Raw genomic sequence first — 23607 nt, forward strand, 5'->3', positions numbered from 1 at the left:
GGGAAGGCATCAGAATGCCCATTCATGAGCTGGGGTTTCTAAAGCTCAGAACCCGGAAATGCAGGTAGCCAGTGGCTGTCAGGACCTGAGTCTACAGTCACCGACTTGTGACTCCCGATGGTGCGACAAGAGCAGGGTCCCTCTGCCCCAGGAGGGCCCCCTCCTGCTCGAGGTGGTGATGCCTCTCAAATTCCCCAGCATGCTGACTTCCTTCTCTTCTCTTTCCAGGTTCTCTACTGGACCGGGTTGGTGGCCTGAATGTATTAGCTTCACTGCTTCTGCCCAAGAGGTAAGGGCTGTGGCTCCTCAAGCTCTGCTAATCACAGAGTCTTGTCTCCTCTCGGAAGCCCTGGCTCTCCCATCCTTGTCCCTGGCCCACCCCCGGGGCACTGCCCTTCTTCTTCCTGCTTCCGTGCTCCATGTGCTCAGTCTGAGTGATGTGTGTTTTCATCCTCTGTGCATCCTGCGGCTTCCTGGCCAAACCCGTGGTTCTGGACATTGGCGACGGTGGGAATTTCAGCTGATGAGGGTCGGGGCTCAGGAGGAGAGGTGAGGGTAGCTTGGTGGCTCAGATCACAGCTTGGGGTCAGGCCCTCCTGTGTTGGAATCTCTTTTCTGTCCCTTCTTAACTGCAAGTGGCTTGGGACAGTCAGAGCCTCATCTGTAAAGGGGTGTAGTAACAGAACCCATCGGACATGCTGTCCTGAGGACGGAAGCCTAGGAAGGCCATTCAGGTTCCAGTTCTGGAGCCAGGGAGCACTTGCCCTGCCAGCAGCCAGCTGTGCGAGCCTCAGTTTCCCTGTCTGTCAAAAGAGGGTGATAACAGCACCCCCTTCCCCCCCCCACACACATACGTGAAGAAGTGAGGGCGAAAGAAGTTAACTTGATGAAAGCAGGAGGTTTCAGGAAGCAGGGGCTTGAGATACGTCTGGAAGCTTCCCTGGACAAGTTGGGGTTTGTGAGACGCCTCCTTGGATACCACTGAGACCCTGAGTTGGAAGCAGGGGTTCTCCAGCCACTCAGCTTGCAGGAAGCAGAGGCTCTGGGCATCAGCTCTGGGGTTTGCTCCACCAGCTTGGTGAGGCCTCAGCAGTGTGTGTCTGGGGAGGGGTAGGGACAGGGCCTCTGAACTGGAACCCGCCCCATGCTGCCCCAACCAGAGCAGTTTAACTTACACATCTCAGGACCCCAGGGAGGCCTCTGCTTGCTTCATAGGCTCCTTGCTCTTGGTGGGTGGGGTGGGGTCACAGCCTGACTTTAAGAAACAGAGAAAGCTGTAGCCTGGGGTTGGTGATCTGGTGTGGTAGGGACCGCACCAGACGGGAAAATGCATTGGCAGGAGTTGGGGTGCTGCTTTTCAGCCCCACTGACTGTCCCCCAGCAGAAACATGCCCCCCATTTGTCAGCTTTTTGGATTTCTCAAGAGAAGCCAGAAGTCCAGAGTGTTACGTGAAATCTCTCAATTTTAAAATATTGGTTGCTGCTGCTAAGTCGCTTCAGTCGTGTCCGACTCTGTGCGACCTGATAGACGGTAGCCCACCAGGCTCCCCCGTCCCTGGGGTTCTCCAGGCAAGAACACTGGAGTGGGTTGCCATTTCCTTCTCCAATGCATGAAAGTGAGGAGTGAAAATGAAGTCGCTCAGTCGTGTCCAACTCTTAGTGACCCCATGGACTGCAGCCCACCAGGTTCCTCCGTCCATGGGATTTTCCAGGCAAGAGTACTGGAGGGGGGTGCCAGTAACTCTCCACAATTTCAAAAATCTCCTTGTGGTTCGAACCACATGTTTCAGGCAACCTTTGGTCCATGGATTTCCAGTTTTGCAATATTTAGTATAGACTTTCTCCCGGGAAAACGCATCCCTACATCTACTCAATTGTGCTCTGACCTCAGGATGCTCACAGACCCCTCAAAGCTCATCCATGGACCCCATTCTAGCTGGTAAGGAATGTAGGAGTCTGAACTACTTTCTCCAAGAACCAGAAGTGTAGCTTTCCCAGGAACTGCTGTGTCTTCTGCTGCTCTTGATGTTGAAAAGAAGGTCAAGGAGCTTCCAGGCTGCAGAATTCATCTGGGGGCTAGAGGCTGGCTTTGAGGAATGCCCGAAAGTTGGGCTAAATAGAGATGTTTAAAAAGAATTCTGTGTCAGAGTTGGTGGAGGTTACAGTCAGGGCTGTGATTTTAGTTCTTTGTGTTCAAGTAGATATTTGTTAAATAGTTAAGGTTTCACGGACAGACACATGACAGATTGGATAACATGTGCCAGAGAGCTGTTATAGTCTAATGGGGAAACTGATATTTATCTGGAGCCACCTCTATGCTAGGGCCTGTTCTGGGCACTGGCTGCCACCCTGTGAAGTGGGCATGAGTCACCTGTTGTGAAAGAAGGAAACTGAGCCACAGACAAGAGATGCCACTGGCCTCAGGTCACCTAAGGTTACCGTGGTAGCCATGATAGGTTCTGAATGTCTACCTGAACTTGACGCTCTCATTGTTCCATTTCACCAACACCTACCCCAGGTTTGGAATCTCCTCAAGGTGGCCAGTCTTTGTGCTTCGGGGATGAATTTGATTTGTGGGATGGGGTGCAGAGGGGGATACCTGAAGTCTTATTTGGAACCAACTCTGGTCAATTTGGGGCTTCCCTGGTGGCTCAGATGGTAGAAATTCTGCCTTCAATGCAGGATACCTGGGTTCAGTCCCTGGATCGGGAAGAGTCCCTGGAGAAGGGAATGGCTACTCACTCCAGTATTCTTGCCTGGAGAATCCCATGGACAGAGGAGCCTGGCGGGCTACAGTCCATGTGGTCCCAAAGAGTCAGACATACTGACTAATACTTTCACTTTTCACTTTTGTGATCAATTTAGCAGTGCTGATACTAATAACGGATGATACTGTGACTGCTTGTCTGTGTGTTGATAGAAACTAGAGACAATTATATGGTAGAGATGTTTTTGCTGATGGAGTCTGTGAACTAAAGCAGACTTCAAGGCTGTTGCCAAATTACCTGAGTGGTTTGAAGATAAGTTCAACCCCCCCAGAGAGATGTTTGAAGGGAGCCACACCCTTTTAAGTCTATAATTTTGTTACAAAACAATGACAGCAAATGGCGTTCCCATCCCCCATTGTTTCTTGGGAGGTGACTAATTCCCCAAACGTGTCCAGAGGCCTCCTCAATGCCCCGGAAGGAACTGGAGCGCTGGGTCAGCCTCTGGCACCCACACAGCTCCCCCTCCTTCCCTCCCTCTGGCCCTTCCTCTGGCTTGCCTCCCATCTCAGCCCAGGGCCTTGTCTCCACTCTTGGTTGGGCTCACCTTTCCACCCTTCCGTCTAGGGCTCCCCGAACCCCCTGGCCTGGCCAGGCCCCTGCCTTGTTTTCCTTCTTGCCCACTGTCCCTGCATCTGATCGTATATCCTGTGTAGTGTTTCCCTGCCTTAAACTTCATGGAGGGGACGAGAGAGACATCTCTTCTTATCCAGCACGTTGACACCCAGCCTTAGCATAGTGTAAGTGTTCAGTTAAGTATTCATTGAGGGGCCTTCCCTGGTGGTCCAGCGGTGACACTCCATGCTCCCACTGTGGGGGCACGAGTGTGATCCTTGGTCAGTAACTAAGATCCTGCATGCCTCATGGTGCGGCCAAAAACAAAGGTATTTTTTGAATGAATAAATGAGTGAGCACATAGACATTTAAACCCACATCCATCCATTTATTCCTTCAGCCACCATCTCCTGGGGGTTCTTGTGTGCTGAGCCTTGTGCTGTGATCAAGTGACGATGCAGAGGGGAGGCAGCCCCGTGTGGCCTCTGGGGGGCTTCCTGGCTGGTGTGCAGGGGGTGGAGATAGGCCCAAACGCTACTAACTTGAACCTGGGGCTCAAGGAGGGGCTGGACCCTGAAAGAAGGGGGAGTCTTTGGCAGGAGGAGGTGGGAAGGCGTCTCCTGATGGTCTTGGAAGACAAAGGGGATGTTTCAGCCCAGGTCGGGGGTGGTCACTTGTGGAGACTGTGGATGCTGGCTTGGCCTGCGTCCCCGTGGATGTCTGAGGCAGGAGCAGGGCTGTGGCCCTGCCTTGCCTCCCTCCCTCCTGTCCTTCCATCCTTCCACAAAAAGACACGGCGGCCTTCGGTGTGGACTCAGGCCCTGGGGGCCCAGAGATGACTCTGACCCGAGCGCCAGGGCCCACCTGGAGTGCCCGCACACCCCACAGGGGCCCAGAGTGCCCTGGAAGCTGGAGCTTAGTGGTGGGTGAAAGGCTTCTGGTGCTGGTCTGGTGGGGTGACTGGGACGGAACCCAGGACTGCATCAGGAGGAAGACATTGAGCTGCTTGGTGGGCAGGTCCTCTCTGGAGGAGGCCGGTGTGGCCTGGGACACTCCGGGATCAGAAATACCAGCCCACGTGGCCGCACAGGTGTTCTGAGAGCCAAGAACCAGAAAGTGGGGCCAGGAACTTGCTCTGATCCCTTAGGCCCAGCTAGCACCCAGGGAGAGGGCTCTGGTTCCAGGAATGGGGTGTGTGCTGTTGCAGATGTGGCCTGGGGGTTGGGGGCTGGGCCAGGCTGGAGCTTCATGGCCCTGGCTGCCTGGACGCTACTGCTTGGCCGGCCCCTGGCTGGTGCACAGGGTGCGGCTTGTCTGTGCTGGTGCAGGCAGGCCGGCTGGGCCATGGGTGACGGCGCTCCTTGTCGAGTGTAGAGTTGGGTTCCCTAGGGGGCTGCTGTTTGTCACTGTGGGGTGCCGTGAAGCAGCAAGAGGTCCCTTTGGCGCCTCTGCCGTCCCTGGGTGGATGGAGACGGCTGTCACCCACCCAGGACTGGGAGTATCTCAGGTGGGGCCTTACAGACGTGGAGGAGGTGAGAGGGGCTGGCCCTCTTAGCAGTTTCAGGGACCGATGAGTGCCTGGCGTCCCTGACAGTCCCAGGGCAAACAGAAGCTGGAGTGCCTGCCATCCAGCAAGCGTGGAGGCCCTGGGGCTGAGGGCACACACCTGACCCTGACTGCATACCGAGGGTACCGGTGAGGGCGCGGCGGCAGCAGATGCGCCACAGAGTCTGACCCCAGACACTGCTGTGAGCGCCTGCCCCCACCAGGGCACCGTCTTGCTCCCGCTGCTCCATGACCTCTGCTTATCTCCCAGCTCCCTTCTCTCCTCTTGCTCGCCCTGGGGCTCCACCTCCGTCCTCCTCTTCTTTTTACCTTGTCTTGGTCTCCATCCATGTCTGGTCTCTCCATCCCACCCTGGTGGCCTCCTTTTCCTCTGAGCTTGGATTAGCTTCCAGTCTTGAGTGCAGGGTGCGTACGGGTCCCTGTATAGCTTTCTGTCTGCAGCGAGAACCACGGCGGGGATATGGACCTGCTGCAGGTGGGGAGAGGGGCCAAGAAGAGAGAAGGAGAAAAGGTACATGAAGGAGAAGCAAGACAGGAGGGGCGCCCCTAACTCCAGGACAGCTTCTGAGGCCCGTGAAGGGCCAGCAGCCCTCCTCCTCCTCCCCTTGGGGCGCGTGTGGACGGGAGGGCGGGAGAAACGGGGTCCAGGCATACGCCAGAGAAGAGTGGGAGAGAGACTCGGGGAGACTCAGAGTGTACCCCACAACAGAGAAAGGCCTGGAGAGAAGGGGCAGTGAAGAGCAGGTAAAGAGCCACCGAGAGCAGGAAAGTCAGCCGGACAGAAAGAAAGCTGAGCGCGTGCACGTGTGAGAGGGACAGCGTGCACTGCTGAGGCCGCCAGGCTCGAGGGGAGGGGGCAGCAAGAAAGATGGGGCCTCGGGCCGCGGGAGAAGGTAGCAGAGCCGTGGGGCAGGAGGGACACGCTTCATGCCCACCCCCCGCTAGCCTGCTGAGCCCTAGATGAAAGGGACCCACCTGAGGACCCTGTGTGCGTGACAGGGAAGACCCAGTGGCCAGGAGCGGGCAGGTGGGGTGTGCCGCCGCTCCCCTCTCTGCGGTGCTGAGCCCAGGCTGCCCCGTGCCCTCCCTGTCCATTCGGCCTGTCCCCTCCCCAGCGCCTCCATCCCTGGGGTTTTGGTTCTGTCGTGTTCTGGCCTACATGGAGCCCAGAGGGCCATGACCACAGAGAGCGCTGGGGCATCGAGGACTTCTGACCTGGGGGAGGAGGAGAGGCGTGCGTGTGTGTGTGTGTGTGTGTGTGTGTGTGTGTGTGTGAGAGAGAGAGAGACAGAGAGCTGGAATCGCTCTGGGCTTCGCCGCCCTGGGCTCAGCTCCAGCTGTCTGTCTGTCTGTCTGTCTCTCCTGCCGCGTCACCTGCCCCCACCTCTAGCTGCCTGTGTCTCTGGAGCCCCTCTCGCTGGGCTGGCCGGCGTCTCTCACTCGCAGTCTCCTCTGCCCGCCCCGCTCTGTCTTAGCTCTCTGTCTTGGGCTCATCTCAGGCCCTCACTGGCGGCCGGTCACCTCTGATTGGCTCCCGTTCCCCTTCTCTGGCTCCCTGTTCTCTGGCTGCCCGTCCTTCTCGTGCCTCCGTCCCTGGCTCTTGGGTTCTGTCATGCTCTGGCCCTCTGTCTCTCTCTGTTGTCTCCCCGCTCTCCGTGGCGGCGTGGCCCTCCATCGGGCCCTCCCGTCTGCCCTTCCCCGGCTCTTTCCCTGCCTTGGCCTCCTGTGTCTGCGCCTTTCTGGTCCCTTTCATGTCCTGTCTCTCCCCGTCTGTCTCTCACTCGCTGTGGGTCTCTCTCGTCCCTCGTCTCTGCGGGCCTCTGGCCGTCCATCCCTGCCTCTGTGTGTGTGTCTCTCTCTCCCCCTCCCTTCCCCCCTTTTTTTCTGTCTCTAACACCCACACTCACATCTACCTCAGGAGTAATTGCTTTTGTCTGGGTTGGACTGGACTTGTGGTGGGGGAGGGTGGGGGGAGCGGTGGTGCTGGGGGGGTTGGGAGGGACGGAGGTCGCTTGGTGGAGTTGAGGTGGCCTCTGCCAGAGCAGGGGCTGCTGAGGGGCAGAAGTCCGGCCACCCAAGGGGGCTGGGGGAGGGGGCCCTGGGCCCATGCTGGCAGGGGTCTGGGGCTTCTGACGGGGAGGGGAAGAAGGCAGACAGGTCCTCACGTTCGGATTTGGAGACAATGTAGTGATGAAACAGGCTAGCCAGCGTCACAGTGGTCTCGCCTCGAGCCCTCCCCCACTCAGATACCCACACTTCCCCCACCTTTGAAACGCCATCATGTGCCTCGAGTCACCGTGACACACGTGGGGACACACCCAGAGCCTCCAGCCCACTCGTGGAAACACACGCGGCCATTGGCACGCAGGGACACGCCAAGTCATGTAGACACACAGGAAGGACACTGGGTTTCTGACACAAAAAGGAAGCCGCCAACATGCCAGAGACGCACGCACCTACTGCCACCCACCAACACAGGCACAGAATCCACACACACGGACACATGAGAACTCGGGTTCTGGTTCCCAGATGCTCACAGATCCATCCACGCCCAGACATACTCAGCAGGGGTCGAGCAGACACCCCAGCTCCCACGGGTTTCCTAGAACCCAGGAACCCGCAGGCACCACGTTCCTAGGCCCCGGGGGTCACTGCGGTGCCCGCGGGCACACACCCACGCTTCCAGCGGGGACAGGCGGATCCACATGCACACACTTACACATTCGGGGACACCCAGGTGGAGGAGACTCTGGCGGAAGCGCACGCCCACAGGGCCACCGCGCCCCCTGGGACACACCCGCTGCCTCGTGGTCACACAGGGTGACTCAGTGGCTGAGACACGCGGGGACACACAGTCCTGGAGTCCCAGCACCAAGCCAGAGGACTCACAGACTCGCCTCTCCAGGCACGCCGGGGATGCACGCATGCCCTACACACATGGCCGCTCGGCCACTGCAGCCTCCCCTGGAATCCCCTGTCAGATGCCTCACAAGCCTTCCCCCGCACCCCACGGTGCAGGCCAGGCCTTGGGGCGAGGCCAAGGTGGAGCTGCCCACAGAGACCCCAGGAGGGAGCAGCCAGGACTCTGTGGGTGGGCACCAGGCTGCCCGGGGGCAGCCCCACTGTCCTTGGTATCCACTCACCCAAGCTTATCCTAGCACCCCCCACCCCATGAGCTCTGGACAATGCCTCCCCAGCCCCCAGGTGCCCACTGCCCACCTCCCAGAGGTCCATCCCTCTTGTACCTTCAGAGGGTTCCATCTCCCTGAACCGCTCCCAATTGAGCAGGGACCTGCTTTATCCCAGGAGCTCTGTCCCTCCATCTCTTCCAGCCCCCTGACCTGCCAGTGGGACCCCCGTCCCCACCTGCTGCCCTGCCCACCCCATACTCACCCCCTCTCCTGGCTGTCCAGGCTCTCCCCCTCCCGCTGTAGGGGGCTGGCACCGGGTGGGGGGCCTGGCCCCTCAGAGGCGTGGGTAAGGGGTCCATGGGGGTGGGGGGTCTGGGTGCGGTTCTGGGAAAGGGAAGCAAGGCAAGCAGGGGAGAGAGAGAGAGGCAGAGGCAGGCAGGCAGCCAGCCGGCTTTATATCCCTGCCGTATTGATCTACCATGTCACAGACCCGGTCGATAGCCAGCCAAGAAGGAGAGGGAGAGAAGGGAGGGGAGGTTTGGGGGAGGGCAGTGGGACCCCTATAGTCCTTGGCCCATCTGGGCCCTTCCTGCCAGGCTGCAGGGGGTCTGTTCCAGCTGCCCCCTCCCCAAAAGGGGCCGGTTGTGTCCTCCCCGTCTCCCTCTTGAGTGCGGCCCTCTTTCCCTGAAAGCCGCCTTGGTAGAAGACTTTCAGCACAGGAGATCAGCACATTTCTTTTTGTCTCTGGCAGCTCTCGGTCTCTCTCGTGGGCACAGGGAATGGGGAGCTCTGTGTTGTTCACTGTCTCAGCTCCCCTTGGCCCTGGGTTGGGCTGGGCAGGTGGGAGGCCCAGAGACAGTGTGGGCTTAGGACAAGGATGGGCGGAACTACAGATCTTCATTCTTTGCTGTGTGACCTTGTGCACGCCAGAGAACCTCTCTGAACACACTCTTCTCAAGCCATCTTTAGCACAGGAGGGTGCTAAAACCCTCCCACCTTTAGCACAGGCGGGCTCCATCCTCATTGGTTTTCTGCCCTTTTTGACTTGAAGTTCCACCTCAAAGCTGTACTAGGCCAGCGCTAGAGACAGATGGTGTTTAGAATGTCTTTCTCCTGGTCCCCCCACCCTAGCAGCCTGAGAGGAGAAAACAGCCTCTTGCTCACCTCAGCCTCCTCTTCCCTCTGAAGAAACTGCTTCCACCTGTCCCCCACCCCATCTAGGGGAAGGGAGGGGTGTCTCCCTAGACAGGAAGCGGAGAAGAGGGGGGCTCCATCTAACGGGACAGCGCTGAGAACCCTGGGCTGTGCCTCCGTTCCAGATCCAGCCCCGCCTCTGTCTCCTTTCCGGGCCTCAGTTTCCCCGCCAGCCCCAAGCTTGCTCTGGGATCCACAGGGGTTGGTGCTGCAGGGCAGGGCCACCCGGAGGGTGAGACCAAGGCGGGAGGGGCGCCTGCCGCCCCGCCCTCCGCCAGGAGGGCTTGGGTCCCAGGTGCGGCCCCCTAGCCTCCAGCTCCCCGGGGCTCCGGCTCTTTGTCTGTCCAGACCCTCCTCCCCTCCCAGCCCAGCCTCCCCGAGAGGTTGAGGAATCACCTTAGCCTTGACCCGAGGGGGAGGGCAGCAGAGGGGCAGGCAGGCCCCACCCCGCCTCCTGCCCACGGCCATCCCCACAGCCTCCTTCTTGCTTCCCCGAGTTCCAGGCTGCCTGCCACCCCCCCAAGCGACAGGCCGCTGCTCCCTTTGTTAGGGAGGGGGAGGGGAGAGAGCTGAGCTGAGGGGACGTGGCTTGACCCTCGACCTCTCCCCTTCCCTCCTCCCATCAGGGTCCCCAGGGGCTCAGAGCCCCCTTGACGGACAGTTCTGACCATCAGCCAAATGGCTCTGGGAGTGAGCAGGGGGCCAGGTAGGGGGGAGGGGAGGAAGGCCTGACTTGGGCCCTGAGCCCCCCAGAGGGGGGTGTCATGTCATGGGTGGCGGGGAGGCCCTTAGGATGAGGGGCAGGGCATGATAGGCACCCATATCTTGGGGGGAGCCTGATTTGACTGGGGGCTGTGGAAGCAAAGCGGGGCTCAGCCCAGAGACAGCAGCTCTGGACTCCCGATGGGTAGGGGCCTGGCCGGGCAGATGCCCCCACCCCACCCCCACCCTGCCTGCGGCTTTGGGAGTACAGCGAGGGTTTTTAAAAAAAAAAAATTAAAAGAAAAAAAAATAACAGGAGCAAGAGAAGCTGGGGGAAAAAATATATAAGAAAAAATATAATAAGAACTAAGCGGTGGCTGCAGGAGAGAGAAAGGGCAGGAGGCGGGGAGGGGGGCGCAGGGGGGAGGGCGGCTCGGGCCCTGGTCGCTGCGGAGGCCCGGCCGACGGCCTCCTCGCTGAGCCCTCCGCGTCCCCCCTGCCGGCCCCCTCCAGCCCCGATCGATCCAGTTTCTTGGCAATAAAGCATTTTTATTGTCAGCTGCCCTGAATGCCAAATGTGAGCCTGGTCCTGCTCCCCCCTCAACCCGCTTCCTCGCCACCCCTCCCCCAGCCCTCCTCCACCCCCTCTCCTGCCGCCCCCCACCGCAGAATCCGCCTCGTCCATCACCGCGACCCCCTCCTCTTCCTCCTGGTCCGTGTCACCCGCAGTCCTGTACATGCTCAATAATCCACCAAGCCCCCTCCCCAGCTCAGCCGCTGGGCACCCCTCCCTGACCCCAAACCCAAACGGGAGCGGAAAGGTGGGCTCTGGTGGAGTGGACTGGGGGGCACAGAACAGACAGGAGGCTGTTGGGGCGAGCAGGTGGGAGCTGGTGGCCACAGGTTGAGGGAGCCCCGGCAGGAGGGAACAGGTGGGGGCGCAGGCCTGGCCCCTCTGGCTCCTGCCCCTGTCTCGCCGTCGTGATCCCCCAGGGTCAGCTCTGCTCCCGCCACACTGAACCTGGGCCCCTGTCCATCTGGCCCCTGCCACTGCGGGCAGGGAGACAGGCTGGGGTTGGACACCCCTCGCACACACGGCCGCCTCGGCCCCTTCAGGTTCTGGGGACAGTGCCACACACCCCACAGGACCGCGGTGTGAGGGCCAGAGGATTGGGCGAAGCAGTTTGCAGAAGGCCCTGGCAGCCCTGCCGCTGCCGCCCTCCCTCCTGCTCTCTGTCCTCTCTTTGTCCCACTCTCCGCTTTCCCCGTCACTGTCTCTGTCTCTTTGCATCTCTCTGTCTCTGACTCTCCTTTCTGCCACCTCTCCCCCTGGGGATATAAGCACACACACCCTTCTCTGTTCCCTACCCCCATCAAGTCCGGCGGCTCCTCTCCGCACCCCTCTTATTCCGCCTGGCTCCCTGCTTTTGCCTTTCTCGTCCCACCCGACCCCTCTCATTTCAGTCTCTCTTGGGCTACCTCCCCTCCCACGGCTGAGAAAATAAACAGAGGCCAGGTCCTGGAGAGGCAGGAGAAGGTGGGGGGGAACAGGGCTCAGCCCTCTCTCTTTGCAGGGAGGCTGGCCCTGTCTACACAGGCTGGCCCTGTCTACACCTGCAGAGATGGAACTGGAGAACCTGTTTCTCCAGAGATGGGCTGCAGAGATGGCCTGTGTTCCAGCCACTTGCCTGCTCTGAACCTTGGTTTGCCGCTGAAAAACGCTGCTCAGAGGGCACTGTGGCCCTTCCTGTGGAAAACCCGTGCTGCAAAGGCCTGGAGTTCTCTGGGGAGGGCACGGGGTGGGGGACTGAATCCTTCCACTGAGGGCATGGTCACCCCTCCACACAGGTGCCCCCAGATGGCATCTCAAGGCTGCAGGCCTGCTGTCTCCCTTCTTCTGGCAGCTGGGGATGGCGAGCTGAAGAGAACCTGGGTGCCAGGCTTTCCACTCTCTGTCTGGACAGGGAGGTCGACTGCATCAGGGTGGCGCTTTAGGGAGCAGTGCAGGGCGTGACCGCTGCCCACCTCCCCTGTCGACTCTGGCCAGGGGCTGCTTCACTTGTCCCCAGATCCGGGTCTTCCCACGGAAGGCTTCTGGAGATCTGTGTGGAGCCAGAGAGGAGGTGAGGAAGGACCTGCACCCTGTATAGACCAGAGGAGAGAGGGAGGGAGGGATGGAGGGGAGATGGCTGGAGGCGGGGCAGAGTGGGGGCCAGGGCTGCGGGTGGGGGGAAAGAGCAAAGGGGTTCAGACACCTGCGGGTTGATTCCATGGGAAGGCGGGGGACTCTGGAGACAACCCCCGGTCTCCTTGCCAAGCCGCCACCCTCCGCTGAGGGCTCGGTGACCTGCCCTCCGTCACATCCCTACGTTAGGGCATTGCTTACATCACCCCCCCCCCCCGCCCCCAACCCCGGGGTCTCGCAGCGACCCTGTTTGCCAAGGGGAGGAAGGAGCTCGCTGTCAGTCCCTCTGGCACGTACCAGGCGGTTTGGTGTAAAGGGCTTTGTATGCGCGCATGCACCTCCTCACACCTCACGTGCTCACTTATGCCTAAGACACCTCTTACTTTTCACCGTGATGAGTTATTTGGTGTTATCTTCAGATGCTAGTTTCCCGACTAGTAAAGAACCTCCCTAACAGGAGAGAGGAAGATCCCTGTGAGAGAGGCCAGGCCGCCCTGGGCTGGAGCCGGCCTGGGCCCTGGGATGGAGATGAGGCTTACAGGTGACTGAGGTGTGAAGGCCTGGAAAGCCTGGAAGGAGTTGGGGGAGGTCTGGGGGTGGAGGGTGGAGAGGGGCAGATCTAAAGGCCCGCCTCCACAGCCAGCGCAGACTTGGGAGTCCAGTTCCAGCTGCCCCTCCTTTGAGAGGACCTTTCTGGTGACCTTGTCCCCACTGGCCTCTCATCATTTCCCACATCTGCCCCCAGGCTTTGCTCACGCGGTCCCCTCACTTGAAGAGCAACCAGGTAACAGCTGCTCATGGACCACATACTGCGTGCTACACACCTGGCCTTCGGGCTCTTGCCGGATCCCCATGAGATGGTGGGGCATGATCATTATTCCCATTTTGCGGATGGGGACACCAAGGCTCAGGGAAGGGAAGTGGCTCACCCAAGATCACCAGCCAGTGAGTGGCAGAGCCAGGACTGCCATTCAGATCTTCTCCATTGGTCCAATCCCACAAATGTTGGTCAAGAACTCACTGCAGTGACCTCCCTGCCCCAGTGGTTAGGATTTCATACTTCCACGGCAGGGGCCATTGGTTCAATCCCTGGTCAGGGAACTAAGGTTCCACGTTCCTACATGCCCTGCAGTCCAGGCAAAAGGGAAAAAAAAAACCACTGAGGGAGTCAGGTTTTGTTGGAGTTGCGCGGGCAACAAAACAGCCTTGATGTGAGGGGCTCAGGCCCCAGCCCTGCCATGGACTTGCTGTGACACCGTGGGAAGGTGGTTTCTCCTCTCTGAACTTGGATTTCCTCCTCCGGGTCGGAGCCACCATCTCGTAAGAGCCAGAGAACGAGGAGCTGTAAAGCGCCTGGCAGATAAGGTTACTTGACAAACGGCCCTGCCCTCCTTTCTTGTTCTGCCCATCCCCTAGGTTCCAGCTCTTTCAAGCCTTTATATTTGAAGGGTATTTTTCCAGGTGGCTCAGCAATAAATAATCCGCCTGCCAAGCAGGAGACGTGGGTTCGATCCCTGGGTTGGGAAGATTCCCTAGAGAGGGAAATGGCAACTCACTCCAGTATTCTTGCCTGGGAAATTCCACAGACAGAGGAGTCTGGCAGGCCACAGTCCGTGGGGTCGCAGAAGAGTCGGACTCGACTTAGAGACTAAACAACAACAACATCTCATGCCCAGTTTTGTCTCTTTTTTTCCCGAAAAACACTGTCAATGTTTTTTGTCTCTTGGAATCCTCACCACTACCCTCTAAGGGAGGCATTATATATATATGTATACACACATATATATATACACACAGAAAGGTATATATAACTTTTGGGGGGCTACATTGCACGGCATGTGGGGGTCTTAGTTTCCCGACCAGGGACTGAGCCCTTGCCCCCTGCAGTAGAAGCACGGAGTCTTAACCGCTGAGCTGCCAGGCAAGTCCTGGGAGGTATCATTGTATTGATTTGACAGAAGGAGAAACTGAGGCTCAGAAGACTCAAGTCTTCTGCCTCAGGTCCTTGTCCCCATAAATGACTCATTTGTCTGAGCACTTGCTCTGTGCCAGGCCCTTGGAGATAAAGAAGTGAACAAAACTGGCACAGCTGACGTCCACAGAGTCGACAAACAGAGGAGGCCGATCTTTAACTGTAAATATTGGTTAAATGCAAAATCAGAAATTGTGATGAAGGCCCCTAAAGGAGAGACAAGAACAGGGAGCCCGCACAGAGAGTGCAGGACGTTTAAGCTGAGCCTTGAAAGATGAATAGGATTTAACCGGGCAGAGAGCATTCGAGGAGGAGAGACCAGCACATGCAGAGGGCCTGGGGTCAGGAAGAGCTTGGTTTGAGGAGCACAGAGGAGGTGGTGGGGCTTAGAGCAGGATGAGAGAAGAGGAGAGCGGTGGGGGGAGAGGGGAGAGTGGTTGGCAGAGGCCAGATCACGCAGGACTCTAGGCTGAACTAAGGGGCTTGTTTTCTGGTTCAGGCTTTCGTTTTTGTTTTGGCCGCCACGGTTGGCTTGTGGGATCATAGTTCTCTGACCAGGGACTGAACTCACGTCCTTGACAGTGAAAGTGTGGCGTCCTAACCCCTGGACCGCCAGAGCATTCCTGGATTAAGGGGTTTGGGGTTTATTTCCCAAAGGAGAGAGGTCTCTGAAAAGCCTGAAGCAAGGGGGCAACCAGCCTGATTAAATTTCAGAACGACCCTTTCTGGGTGCAAGGGGGCAGATGAGACTATCAGTGTCCATTGTGGATGCCCAGAGACCAGCAAGAAGGAGGCTGCTGACGTCACCAGGGCCAGAGATGGTGGCGGCCCAGGCAAGTGGAGCAGTGGGGAGAACCTTCGAAACTGTGCTGATGACAAGGCTCAGAGAAATGGAGTTGCTGACCCGAGGTCACACAGCTGGTCAGGCAGAGCGAGGGTCTGACCCAGCACACACCTGAGATTTCCTCTCACCAGACAGGTGCTGCTTTCCTTTGAGGAAGCCTCTCACAGGCAGAGACCTAGAGTGTATCCATTTGATGTTCTCTACACACACCTCAAAGTGCCTGGTGTCTTGGGCACTGATGGGGAGTCCAAGGTTAGAAAGAGGTCGTGCATGGAAGTGAGTGAGAGGGCTTCCCTGGGGAGACTCCAGGAAGGAGGTGAGCAGGAAGTGAGCCAGGTCTGAAGATGTGTGAGCCTGGAGAATGGACCAGGGCCCAGAGACATGGTTCAGTGTGCAGCCCAGACTTGCTGTGACTCAAGGTGGGTCACCACTGTGACAAATTTTAGGGAATGGCTCATATTGGCAGGAGGTCCCCCTGGGCCAAGGATGGGAGGCATGTAGCTGTCTCAGGCGGCCAACCCAGGTCCAAGTCCAGTGTTTTCTGCCACACTAAAGGGAAGAGCCGGCAGGGGTCTGGGGAAGAAGGGGAATCTACCTGCCTGGATGCTGTTCCTGTTTCCATCTGGGGGACCCCAGGCACATGATTCAACCTGGCAGAGCGTCAGTTCTTTCATCTGTAAAGTGGGCATGGTGACAATGGTTTCTCCTTGGAGAGCGTGGAGGAGATTCAATGAGACGATGCATGGAAAGTGTTTCTAACTATAGTTCAGGGTTTCACCTTGAGTCGTCTGAAACAGAACTCTTGATCCCCTGTCCCTGAGCTTTTCTGGGAGCTGTCCTCCACCTCCGTAGATGGTTGCTGAGTGTGTGTGTGCTCAGTCACGTCAGTTGTGTCCAGCTCTTTGCGACCCCCAGCACTGTAGCCCGCCAGACTTTTCTGTCCATTGGGATTCTCCAGGCAAGAATACTGGAGTGGATTGCTACTCCCTCCTGCAGGGGATCTTCCCAACCAAGAGATCAAACTTGTGTCTCCTTATTGGCAGGCGTATCACTAGCGCCACCTGGGAAGGCAGTAAACCGGTAAATGATTATCACACAAAAAACACTTCTCCCAAGATCCTTCACTTCCTTTCAAGGGTCCAGACCCCGAAGTTTGCTTCCATGATGGCAGGGAGTATGTCTCATAGGGTCTGGGTCAACCTGATTCCATCGAGTTAAAATGTTTGTGGAGCAGGGCCCTCTGCAGATGCCGCCCAGAGACCACACAGTTCCGGAAGAGGCACAGAGAGGTTGAGTGGTTTGCATGGAGTCACACAGCAAGGACTCAGCAGGCTCCACAGAGTCCGAGAGGGGCCAGGCCACTTCTCATTTTTGAGCCTCCTAGGATGCGGAGAGTGAAAGAAAGCCAAAATGGAGTTACAGGCTGGGCTCTAAGCAACAACAGCAACAAAATGCCACACTAACTGATATTTACAAGGTCATTTCAGGATTTATTAGAACAAAATTCAGCGCATCCTACGGCTGATGTGGTTTGGCAGTGGCACCCAACTGTAAAATCAAAAATGCACATCTCGGTTAATGAGGCCCTTCATGACTATAATACTCGGGCCAGGTGACATCCCTGCCCCCTCTCCCAATGCCTCCCTGAACTCTGCAGCTGGGACCTGACCACTTGTTACATGACTTCAAAGTTGACACCTTTTCCATCATCCTCAGTTGCTTTTGCAGAGATACAGGAGGCCTAGGACCTCCCGGATTTTCAAGGGGAGAAGCATGCACACGACCATGCAGGCAGCGTGCCTGGTGGTACGGAGAGCCGGGCTCTGGGATTGACCTGCAGGCTACAGTCCACTTCATGGTGTGCTTCTGATAAGCGGGGGGGGGGGGGGGGGGGGGGGGGGTAATAACTGCACCTGCTTTAGTGAATCGCTGGGAAGATGCCAAGACAGGATGCACAGAGCCCATGGCCGCATGGAGCAGGCGCCTCTGGGTAGCTGCTCTTATAACTTATGATAATCGTGGGACCCTGAACGGGTGGGGTGGGGTGAGGGGAGGGGTTTGAGAATGCTCAGGGGCGTGGCCAAGGCTGATTGTCCCGGTGTCCTCAGCTGTCTCAAGCTTCCCTGGTGGGTTAGTCAGTAAAGAATCTGTGAATCTGCCCACAATGCAGGAGACCCGGGTTCGATCCCTGAGTCGAGAAGATCCCCTGGAGAAGGAAATGACAACCCCCTCCGGTATTCTTGCCTGGGAAATCCAGTGGACGGAGGAGTCTGGCGGGCTACAGTCCAAAGAGTCGGACACAACTGAGCGACTAAACCACCAACCAACTCTCTCTCTATCTTTTTAAAATATTTTTTTATTTGGCTGCACCAGGTGTTCGTTGCGGCATGCGGGATCTTTGATCTTTGTTGTGGCTTGCAGAACCTTTAGTTGTGACACGCAGACTTCTTAGTTGCAGCATGTGGGATCTAGTTCCCTGACCAGGGATTGAACTTGGGTCCCCTGCATTGGGAACTCAGAGTCATAGCCACTGGACCACCAGGGAAGTCCCTCTGTGTCCCCAGTTCTCGGCACAGGGTCTGGCACAGTGGGCCATCCGTGAGGGTGTAGGATTGAATTGTCTTGAAGAAACTTTGGCTAGGTTGAACGAGGGTGTGGGAGCACCAGGGAGGAGAGGAGAGCTTATGGGAGGGCATGGCCTTTGGTTTCTCCTCCCCCTCCTCATGAGGCCATGCAGGCGCTCCTGTGAGCTTCCCTTTGCATGGTGCCCCTTACCTCCTGCAGCAAACAGATCCTCCTCGGTGGCAGGTACTGGGGACACAGCAGTGCACACGTCAGGCACGAGTCAATGTGACTTGTCACAGTTCTAATCCGTATGGTGAGTGGTGGCTTAACGTGAACACATAATAATGTGCCCACATAATTTATTAAATATAAATTAAATAAACAAGCAAATAAAGAATGGAAGAGGGCTGTGCCCATCCCAGTGACAGGAGAAAGCCATGAACCACGGGTTATGATTAATGCTATTTTGTGCACCTGAGGCCCTTTTAAATAGGAGGCTGAAACTGAACAGAGAAGACCTGCTCCCCGTCCTCCCAGTGTGAACATTCCAGTGGGCGGAGATGCATGATAAACGAGCACATGAACACATAGAAACTCGAATGTCAGTGACAAGTGCTGGAAGGAAATGGTAGCCAGTGAAAGATGGAGAGTGGTGAGGAGGGGAAAGGCTGTGTGGGTTGGGATGATCAAAAAGACTTCTCTGTGGAGAGGATGTGTCAGTCGACTCCCGGAACAAGTCCTTTTTTAACAAGCGAGGGTGTGCTCCACCGCCATACCTGGGCAAAGATGGCACCAGCCAGCAGGGAGAGCGAGAGCAAAGGTCCTGAGGCACATGGGAGCTTCAGCCTGGAGGACGTGAGCGAATGGCGAGGAGCAACGGGTGTGTGCACGAGTGTGCTCAGTCACTTCAGTCATATCTGACTCCTTGCGACCCCATGGACTGTAGCCCACCAGGCTCCCCTGTTCTTGGGATTCTCCTGGCAAGAATACTGGAGTGGGTTGCCATGTCCTCCTTCAGGGGATCTTCCCTACCCAAGAATTGAACCCACGTCTCTTATGTCCCTTGCATTGGCAGGCAGGTTCTTTACCACTAGCGCCACCTGGGAAGGCCTGGGGAGCAACGGAAGGTGGTGTGTTAGAGGCGAGCAGGAGCCGGGTCGCAGAGTGGCCAATTAGGATATCGGGTCTGGAAACTGTCTTCATTGGCCGGCCTCCTTGAGGCTTCCCAGGCTTTGGACTTTAGTACCCTGGACAGCAGCCTTGGCCCCTTGGAGCTCTAGCAGCCTGGAGTGCACGCTACCGAATCTGGCCTTTTATTAACATCTGCTTCTGGGCAGTGAATTGGGGGTGCAGCCTTTTATTAACATCTGCTTCTGGGCAGTGAATTGGGGGTGCAGAGCAGATGATACCAAAATGAGTGGGAATTGGCCCCTGCCTGCAGGGAGTACACTTATGTGAGAGAGTTATCAATGTACAGTTGAATCAATCTTTATCAAGTGAACGTCTGTGGGATCGCCACCTAGGTTTGTATACAGGAGGCAGCCGGAGCCCAGGATTCCCCCGCCACCCTGTCCCTCCCTGCCTGCTGGAGGTGACCACTTGGCTCACTGTGGGGGATAGTCAGTCCTTTGTTTCACTTTGTAGTTTGCTGCCTGTAACTCATAGTCTAACGTTAATTCAAAAACGAATACAATCTCATTATAAAAACCAAAACCATAACAGAAAAGGTTAAAACCTCATTTGAGGGACTTAACTGGTGGTCCAGTCGTTAAGACTTCACCTTCCAATGCACGGGATGGGGGTTTCATCCCTGTTTGGGGATCTAAAATCCCACATGCCTTGTGGCCAACCCCCCCCCCCAAACATAAAACAGAAGCAGTATTGTAACAAATTCAGTAAAAACTTTGAAAATGGTCTATGTTTAAAAAATCTTTAAAAAATCCCATTTGAGTCCATTCTGCTTTCCCAGGGGGCTTCCCAGGTGGCTCAGTGGTAAAGAACCCATCTTCCAGCATAGGAGATGTAAAAGACATGGGTTCGGTCCCTGGGTCAGGAAGATCCCCTGGAGGAGGAAATGGCACCCCACTCCAGTATTCTTGCCTGGAGAATCCCATGGACACAGGAGCCTGGGAGCTACAGTTCACGGGGTTGTAAAGAGTCAGACACGACTGAGCATGCACACGCACGCGCACACACATGCACTTTCCCACTTCTGGTCCACTCACCAGAGGTAGCTGTCATTAGCTGATTAGTTACCCTTTGGGCCTTTTCTCTGCAGTTGTCAATACCTGCACACCCAAAGGAAATACACAGAGGTTTCAGTATGTGTTTTACATCAATAATGTGAAGTTGTGTCAGTCATCCTGCAGCTTGCCTTTGCATTCAGCAGAGTCTTGGAGAACTTCCCATGTCCATATTCATAGATCAGTTCCGTCATCTCTCATGATCACACACTGTTCCTGAGTATGAATGTGCTGCGCTTTATTTAGCCACTGTCCTGTGGTAGCATTCTGTGTTATTTCTGGTTTTCTCTATTTCAAACTTTGGTGTGGTAAACACTGTGAACTTTCTGAACTCCTTGTGCATGGTAATCAGTGTTACATTTAAGACTGACCACAACAGAGTCCTACTCTATAGCACAAGGAACCATTAAAAACAAGAGAAAAAAGATTAAGAAGTTCCTGTCAGCCCATGTTGCACGCATGCTCAGTCGTGTCTGACTCTGCTGTCCCACGGACTGTAACCTGCCACGCTCCTCTGTCCATGGGGTTTCCCAGGTAAGGATACTGGAGTGGTTTACCATTTCCTTCTCCAGGGGGTCTTCCTGCCCCAGGGATCCGAACTTGGGTCTTATGCATCTCCTGCTTTGACAGGTGAATTCTTTACCACTGATCAGCCCATATTACTACCCCCTTTTCAAGGATGAGGATCCTCAGAGGCTCAGAGAGGTGAAATCACCTGCCCAGGGTCATACAGCAAGTGAATGGAAAGACCAGTTTCCACGCTCTCAAATGTTTGACTCCCAGATCAGTGCTTGCATGCTAAGTTGCTTCAGTCGTGTCCAACTCTTTGTGACCCCATGGACTGTAGCCTGCCAGGCTCCTCTGTCCATGAGATTCTCCAGGCAAGAATGCTGGAGTGGGTTGCCATTTCCTTCTCCAGGGGATCTTTCTGACCCAGGGATCAAACCCGCATCGCGTATGTCTCCTGCACTGGCAGGGGGGTTCTTTACCACTAGCGCCACCTGGGAAGTGCTAGTGCTTACATCCAGCTCTATAAAGTGTCACAGTCTACGGGGCAGAGGTCCTCATTCAACGGGGCTTATCTGCAGATCAGTGCTGGACTCCATTCTACAAAAATGAATGAAACCCCACCATGCCCTTCAGCCCTGCCCTGTGAGGGCAGCCTCATTGGGAAGTAACTTCAGTGCAGTACGATTAGTGCTAAGCCCAAGATGCCTGAACTGTGGGAAGACTGAGGCCACCACTATTAAGTAGGCCTCCCGTGGAGTCAGAGACAGCTTCCAGAGAGGAGAGATTTGAGCCGAGGCTGTAGAGGCCAGTAGAATTTGCCCAGCAAACACAGGAAGCTCGGAGGATTGGTACATAGGGAACCCCAAGTTGCCGAACACAGAGGAAGAAGGTGAGCTCTGAAGGCAGTTTGCCCATGGAGATCGGCAGAAGCCCATGTCCACTTGAGCTTGGAAAGCCAGCCCTGGATTTCATCCTGTGGGCTGTGGGAGCCTGGAAGGATCCATTCATTCAACAGATAGGATCTAAGCGCTTGGTGTGTCCCTTTCCGAAGGGAATACCGCAGAAGACAAGACCAAAAACAGCACCTGCTTTCAGAGAGCTTACATTTCAGAGGGCAAAACAGTAAGGCACGGTGGCAGTGCCTGAGCTGCAGAGGGCACTACAAAGAGAACAGCGCTGGCCACTGGCTCGGGGGCCTGAGCCCGAGCAAACGCCGGCCAGCGCTGCTGCATGGGGAGCCTGGCGTGCTGCAGTCCATGGGGTCACAGAGTCGGACACGACTGAGCGACTGAGCGAGAACTGGAGTGGAGAGTGGCCGCGGGAGGGCTTCTGGGAGGAAGCGGCCTTTGAGTTAAGTCCTGAAGGGTCAGAGGAAAGGGAAGAGATGGGGAACAGCGTTCTAGGGGAGGGGTCGGCAAGGTCAGAGTCTGGTGTGGCAGGCACACAGGGCTCTCGTTAGGAGAAGTGAGGTCCTGCAAGTTCCTGGAGGCCATCCATGGTGAGCAGGCCAGGCTTTCCTGGAGGCAGCAGTGGGGTTACTGGAGGGCTTCTGGACCGCTCCGAGGGCCCTTGCATTTCAGCCTTTGGACAGCTCCCTGGGCTGGGAGGAAGGAAAGCGCCATCAGCCTGCAGAGTCAGTGCTCGTGCTAGTGCTGGTGAGCGGGAAGTCTGGGCTGCAGCAGAGTCCACAGCCTAGGGGTGGGCAGGGGCTCCTGTGCCCAGGGCAGAGCCTCCTCAGGGGAGGCCCAGGGCCCGGCACCTGCCTCTTCGGATGTCCTGGTGGGTCTGTTCAGGGACAGCCTACAGCCTGGGACACATACAAGCCCAAGTAAGGAGCCGCAAACCCAGGACAGCAGTCTCGGCGCAGGCTTTGGGGTCAGAGAGACTCAGGGTCCACCCAGGCTAGCTGTGTGAACGTGGCCGCTAATGGAGCCATTGGTCCATCTTGCCTGTTCCTGTCCCTTTCAAGCCACAGAATGTTAACAGTTTGAAGAAGTCTTTGAATGCTCCTCCAGCCCACCTCCCACGTTCAGGTGGGGAAATGGAGGCCCAGAGAGTCGCAGGGGGCTGGCCCTGGGCCACCAGATGGCTAGGTTCAGAGTGGGGAGCTGTTGGTCTTCTGACTTTTATCTTCTTTGGGCCATGATGCTTCCTCATTTCTTTTTGTGTGTGGTGAATTTCTGGGATTTCTGGTGGGTCTGGGAAACTGGTGGTGGGCAGGAGATGCGTGAGGAGTGTTTGTGCCGATATGAATTTATTCAGCATCTGCTGCCTTCCTGGTCCATAGACCTTGCTGACCTCCCCCCACCCCCAATCCCCAGCACTGACCTAAGCATCTTCCCCAAATCTCCTCCCCTTCCCAGTGTCCATCAGTGATGGCCTGAGCACCCACCCATCCACCCTGCTCAGCTGCCTGCTTGTAAGTCCACCAAAGTCTTCAAGACTCTCACTCAAACTCATCCTCTCATCTGCATCCCCATGGCCGCATTCTCTCCTGTTGTCTAGACCACTGTCCCAGCCGCTCCTCTGATCATTTTCTCCAGCTTCCACCCACCAGCCTGCTCTCACACCAGTCCCCCATGGGCCTCTCTTATACAGACTCTTCCTGCTCAGAATCTTTCCACCTGCAACATCAAATCCAGCCTCAAGTCTGTGTCTTGGGATTCATCTTTGACTAGCACTTATCGGATACTTTCTGAGTCAGTTGTGGAATATCAGAAAACTCCCATCAAATCCAGTCTCCCCCTTGGACTGTGAGCTCCCTGGGGGCAGATTTCAGATCTAGTTCTCTTCTAAGTCCTCAGCCCCCAGCTCACAGCTTGGCTCTAAGGGACACGCAGGACATGCTTGGGGGCTTCCCAGGTGGCACAGTGGTAAAGAATCCACCTGCCAGTGCCTGAGACATGGGTTCAATCCCTGGGTCAGGAAGATCCCCTGGAGAAGGAAGTGACAACCCACTCCAGTATTCTTGCCTGGAAAATTCCATGGACAGAGGAACTTGGAGGGTTATAGTCCATGGGGTCACAAAAAGACTTAGACATGACTTAGCAATTAAATAACATCAAACAAGCATCACTGATTATACTGCAGGTAAATGGTCTCAGCCAGGGGTTGGCAAACTATGGCCCACAGGCCAGATCTGACTTACTGTCTGTTTTTGTGTAGCTCTGAGGGCAAGGCTGAGGATGAAGGAGGTGTGTAAATAGGAAATGAGCCCGGAAGTCAGGAAGAGGTGGACAGGCAGTGCCCAGGGGTGGGGGGGCAGGTGGGGTTTGATTCCAGAGTACTGGAGGCCTTACTGGGAGGATTGCATGACCCTGCAGCAGGGCCAGCCAGACATACTTTGGTCTGTGTGTCTGTTTGCCACCCCTCATC

General features: G+C 56.5%; 1 protein-coding gene across 1 annotated transcript in view; it reads left to right on the top strand.

Moving 5' to 3' along the window:
- The window catches only part of POU2F2 (POU class 2 homeobox 2), a 60487-nt gene continuing 37107 nt past the window's right edge, over nt 228-23607 (top strand). The window contains exon 1 of the mRNA XM_018062486.1: nt 228-289. The gene's annotated coding sequence lies outside the window, so the exon portion shown is untranslated. The remainder of the gene's footprint in view (nt 290-23607) is intronic.

The sequence above is a fragment of the Capra hircus genome, chromosome 18 (genome assembly GCF_001704415.2).
Source record: "Capra hircus breed San Clemente chromosome 18, ASM170441v1, whole genome shotgun sequence".
Taxonomy (NCBI): domain Eukaryota; kingdom Metazoa; phylum Chordata; class Mammalia; order Artiodactyla; family Bovidae; genus Capra; species Capra hircus.